This window comes from Ailuropoda melanoleuca, chromosome 5 (genome assembly GCF_002007445.2).
Source record: "Ailuropoda melanoleuca isolate Jingjing chromosome 5, ASM200744v2, whole genome shotgun sequence".
Classification (NCBI taxonomy): domain Eukaryota; kingdom Metazoa; phylum Chordata; class Mammalia; order Carnivora; family Ursidae; genus Ailuropoda; species Ailuropoda melanoleuca.
This window is the reverse complement of record NC_048222.1, coordinates 65,989,489-65,995,488: the sequence shown is the minus strand read 5'-3', so window position 1 is coordinate 65,995,488 and position 6,000 is coordinate 65,989,489.

Sequence of the window (6,000 nt, the reverse complement as noted above, 5' to 3'; positions counted from 1 at the left end):
GTTCAATCTCCACATATTTGCGAGTTTTCCAATTTTCTTCATGTAATTGGTTTCTAGTTTCATACCATTGTGTTTGGAAAAGATGCTTGATATGATTTCAGTCTTCTTAAATTTATTAAGACTTGCTTTATGGTCTAACATAGAATCTATCCTAGAGAATGTTCTAGTTGTGCTTGGAAAGTCTGTATTCTTTTGTTTTTGGATGAAATATTTTGCCTATGTCTGTTAAGTCCATCTGGTCTAATATGCCACTTAAGGCCAACATTTCCTTACTGATTTTTTTTTTTTGTTTTGAAGATCTATCCATTGACAAATGTGGGGTATTAAAGTCCTCTACTATTATCGTATTGCTGCTTATTTCTCCTTTTAGGTCTGTTAATATTTGTTTATATATTTAGGTGATCCTATTTTGGGTTCATAAATATTTACAAATATAATATCCTTGTATTGGATTGGCCTCCTGCCCCTCATGTCCTACTGATGAAGATTATGTCACACTGTTATTCTCAGAAGGAAGATGGGATAATATTAGACCAAATGACCCTACCTCTGGACTGAGGGTGAGACCAGCTTACTTTAAAGCATATGGTTGCATGGAGAAGGTGTGCATGTCTAAGTTGAAGTTCTATTGGGAAAGCTGAATGGGGAATGAATGTCAGGGAGGCAACCAACCATCTCGAATGTACCTGAATGATTGGAGGAAGCCCAATTAGATGAAGTTCTAGGTTACTCCCCTCTCCAATGGTTGTGGGAAACAATTCTTTCTTTGCCTTTGAATATAAATGAAGAAGCATGTGGCCTTGGTTCCTGACCGTAAAGGGAGTCATCCTGAAAATGAAGCCAGCCATGGGGCCAAAGCACAGGGATTAATAGAGAAATGGATAATTAGAGCTGGAACCCTGACTAATCTACATGTAAGGCCTAGACTTGGATTTTTCAGGTACCCAAACCATTATTACTTAAGCTAATCTGAGTTGAGTTTTTGTTGCTGATTTGTTTTTATTTTTATTTTGTTGTAACTTAGTATGTTTCTAAACAACAGAATTCTGAGAAATGGGGGCTGATACATCAGCAAAGGCCAATCTTACAATCCACGTGTTAGAAAAAATAGAATTTTCAGGAAGGAGCCAGTAATGAGAGAGTTATGTCTAGCCAGCAAGTGGGATCAAGGGGATTCAGTCATATACTTTCTGCCGGATGTTTCTAACTGGGGAGATAAATCTTCTGAAAAAGTATCATGGTAGAAGAAATGCAATGGCTTTACCAACCATTTATTTTTTTCTTCTAGGCACACAGAAAGACTATATTTTCCAGCTTCCCTGCAGAGAGATTGGGATAATGTGACTGTGACTGAGTTTTAATCTGTATAATGTAAGCTGATAGAGGTGTGTTTTCTTCTAGGTTTTACCATGAAACTCTTTGTATAATCTGCCATTCTTTCATTTTCCTTTCTATGCTGACTTTGGTTGCTATGTGTCAAAATAGCAGAGTTACAGGTACGATCCTAGGTCCCTGAATTACTACATAGAAAATCATTGTTTTGGTTAACTGCTGCTTCATAGTAAACCACCTCAAAACACACTAGCTTAAACAACAGTGTATTATTATTTGGTATGATTCTATCAGTTGGCTGGGCTCACCTGGTGGTTCCCACTTGAGATGTCCATGCAATTGCAGCCAGTTTTTGGCTGAGACTGTAGTCATCTGATGGATCAACTGATATGGGTGACTGAGAAGGTCCACTCAACTGAGAGCTGATGCTGTCTATCTGCTTGGTACACAGCTGGGGCTGTCCACTGGAGTGCTTACATGTGGCTCCCTATGTGGATCAAGATTCCCTTAGCCTGGTGCCTGGGTTCCAAGAGGAAGCATCTTGGAAGTGGGCATTCTAAGAGGCAGGAAGTAGCCGTCAAGTTAAGGACTTTACCTGTAGTGGCACAGCGTCATTTCCACCATATTTTTTTTAAAAGATGTTATTTATTTATTTATTTGAGAGAGAGAGAGAGAGAGAGGATGAGCAGGGTGAGGGGTGGAGGGAGAAGGAGACTCCCTGCTGAACAGAGAGCCTGATGTGGGGTTCGATCCCGGGACTCCAGGATCATGACTGAGCAGAAGGCAGATGCTTAACTGACTGAGTCACCCACATGCCCCTCCACCATATTTTATTGATTAAAGTAGCCACCAGGCCTGCCTTCATTCAATGGAGAAGTAAACTCTACCTCTTGATGGGGGCGTGGCAAAGTTACTTTGCCAAAGAGAATATGGGATTTATTGGTGACATTGTCATGAGCATCCTTGGAAATGTAATATGCCATTCCCTCCCACCAACACTTTACTGGACTATGACATGAGGTAGCATAAACTTAATTCACTGAGATTTTCAGGTTATTACAGCAATTAGTTTATCCTGACTATCATACATCATATTTAAAAATGTTTTTGAGTATAGTTGACACACAATGTTACGTTAGTTTCAGGTGTACAACATAGTGATTCAGCATCTCTGTACATTATGCTGTGACTACCACTGGTGTAGCTACCTTTGTCACCATACAACATTAGTATTGAATCATTGACTATATTCCCTATGCTGTATCTTTTTTTTTTTTTTAAGATTTTATTTATTTATTTGACAGAGAGACAGCCAGCGAGAGAGGGAACAAGCAGGGGGAGTGGGAGAGGAAGAAGCAGGCTCATAGCAGAGGAGCCCAATGTGGGGCTCGATCCCATAATGCCAGGACCACGCCCCGAGCCGAAGGCAGACGCTTAACCGCTGTGCCACCCAGGCGCCCCGCTATGCTGTATCTTTTATTCCTATAACTTTTTCATTCCATAACTGGAAACCTGTACCATACATAATATTGCGTTAACTGGGAGCCATCCTTTTTTTCTCTGGAGTTCACAATAATACCTCTTCCCAGCTTGGGTAAAGAACCTTCTACTACAAATGAAGATGCTATAATTTCAAACAGAATATTTAGTCCTAGGTGCAAGGAGGTACCTGCTACATCCACTTGAAAGGCCATTGGTTGTACCAAGTTCCAGGTGCCATGTTGAAGGTCTGAAATGAGTTGCCCTGGAAAATAATCACAGGTGGTGTCATGGAACAAGGAGAACTTCCCGCCTCCAGACATGTGGTTAGTTCAAGTCAGGCATCCATCTCGAATCCTAGGTTCTATTATGCAAATTCAAGATCTTGTTTCAAATACCAATGTGTTTTCCAAATTTGCTCCCCCATCACCTAATTTCAAGGATAAAAAGTATCCAAATAAACATTATATAATGCTTTCTATTTTATGTTATATATTATATATAATATATGTTATAATTTATATATTACTTTTAAATATTCCTCAAGAGATTCTTAGAGCCCTTGTGTATGCTTCCTCGTGTAGGTATATTTCAAATCCACTTCAGATGCTTTGCATGGTAACTATATATTGGTCAAAGTACAGTCTCACATTTCTACCTTCTTACAGTCTTGTTTCTGTTCTTGAGGAGCCCACAGAGCTGGTATCAAGAAGAGTTTATGGCTGCTATTGCTTTCTCTAGTTTGTATGATGCTCAGTAGAAACTCTCCTTGGATTTTCTATACATACAGTCTAGGAGAGCCTACCCGTTCTTGGCCTCTAGTAAGCTAGAGGTAGTTTCCTTGGTCCAAAAGATAAGTTTGAACACAGACCATTTTTCTGAATAGATCAGTCTGTATTAAGATCAGTCAGGTAAGTTCCCTGGGTTGATGCAAAAAAAGACAGTTGTCGCTGTAGAGCCTTCAGTGGTTCAGTGTTGGAATTCATACGCTCCTCTTGGCCTTTTGATGGGCGCAAGAGGGGCCAACTTAATGGGCATGTGACTTGTGCATTTGCACTGAACCTGCTCTTACCAGAGCTCCATGCTTGGTTTAAGGCTCTGCTGTTGCCGTCTTGAAATTCTTAATCATTTCTTAGCTTTTTCATTTGGCACCAGGACCAGAACATTATACAATCAGTCCTGAGTACAGGGACTATCTCTTCCTCTCTCTCTAATCAAACCAATCCGTAGCTGCCTAATCTTATTCTAGACTACTGTTGATGTCTTCAGGGTAAAGTTCATGTGAATGAAAGCTAGGAATTGCCACAGAAGTTCATACCTTCTGATAAGAGGTGATATTGACACCAGAAATTTTAGAATATTCACAGAATCAAGAACAATGTATCTCTGGGTACTACGGTTCTGTTTTATTCCATTCCATTCATTCCATAAATTGTTACTGAACGCTCTCTAGGAATGAGGACACAGTTCAACAGAGAAGCTGATCAGAGACCCATGTAGTGAATGATGTGGAGGTGAGTGGAGAGGTATTCAAGTGTCAGATCCCACAGGGCGTATGAGGCCAGGCGTATGTTTCCCACACATTCTATGTGGCTCCTTGGATTTCTCTATGGACACTTAGCTGCTTGTTTCACCCAAAAACCTGAGTTTCCTTTCATTAAGTTTGATGAATTCGGCACTCATTCATATATATGTTTTGCTTTCACTTTCTTTTAAAAAGTTTACTTTACAAATGAGTAAATCATAGGGCACCTCAGTGGCTCAGTTGGTTAAGCCTTGGCCTTCATCTCAGGTCATGATCCTGGGGTCCTGGGATCGAGTCCCCCATCGGGCTCCCTGCTCAGGCGGGGAGTCGTCTTCTCCCTCTGCCCCTCACCCTGCTCATGCTCTCTCGCTCTCTCAAATAATACAGTCTTTAAAAAAATGAATAAACCAGGGAAAGTGTTTAAGACAGTGTCAGGTGCATAGTAAACACTTAATGCCATCAATTGTCTGAGCTTGGATTCCTAAAAAAAAAAAACAGTTTGAGGAGAAAGCTTAAGTCCTAACATTTTATTGGTATGGCCAATCCTATGGAAGCAAGGATGATGGAAGAGGGACATGGGGCAGGAAAGGAAAGCACATAACGTGGCAGGGCATTACTGCACTACTGAAGGTTAACGTGTCAGCAGCAGAGACCTGACTAGGGCTTTTTCCTTAAGGACAACAGCCAGCCACCTGGGGGAAGGTTGGTTACTTTCTGTTTTGGAGAGGGTTATGATTCTGGATTGGGATTTGTCTTTTTTTGTCCGGTTTCTCTGCTTGCATCACCAATTGAGGGTTCACAGAATGACTTACATTCTTAATTAATAATGATTATTAATATGACAATATTGTCCTGATAAGGGGCATGTTTTATGGCAAAGATGGTGAGACAATTAGTGAAACACCGAAGTGTTTGCGGTGCTACCTACTGCGTACCTGATGAGAAGCCGCTGTCCTGATAGGATGGCAAAATGGTCTTTTGAATACCAGTGAGCTTAGGCTCAGCGTCCTGCAGGCTGAGGTGCTGATTTCCAGTAGAAGGTGTATGAGGTTGAACCAACAAGTGAGCTGTAGTGGTGTACCCATTAGCTAGAGTACGTGGGCTCAGGGACCAAGCGGGGGAAGGAGGATTGGCTCCCTGACCATCACTCCCAAAGACATACTTATGGAATTTGTGCTTAGCGTTTCCTCAACTATAGGCTCTTAGAGACCCTGGCTCCCAGGGTGGGAGGCGGTTGCTGAGGGTAGCAATTAACTCATTAAAATTTGGGCTCCTCATGCCGTGGACTTGGAGGCAAATAATAGGTGCTTTAGGGCAACCTTGTGGGGACCCCTCTCACTCTTGAGAGCTTTTTCTTCATTTAATAAACCTCTATCGCTCTACTCTTCATTGCCTGCGAGATTGATTCTTCGACTCCATGAGACACAACCTAGCTCTCCCACTTCATTTGGTGCCGAAACCTGGGATCACTTCCACAGAAGGGTGAGTAAAAGCAGACTCTTCTTTCCTAGGAGACGTCTCTCCCTTAGATCATCTCTTCTCATCAACAGCAAAATCAGGCACCTGTCAGCCAGTTCAAGGCAAATAGCGTGGCCGCCGGTCTTAAGATTCAGGTGACGGGCTTCTGGACAAAGGTTTGGTCAATCCCCCTTCCTCAAAAGAGG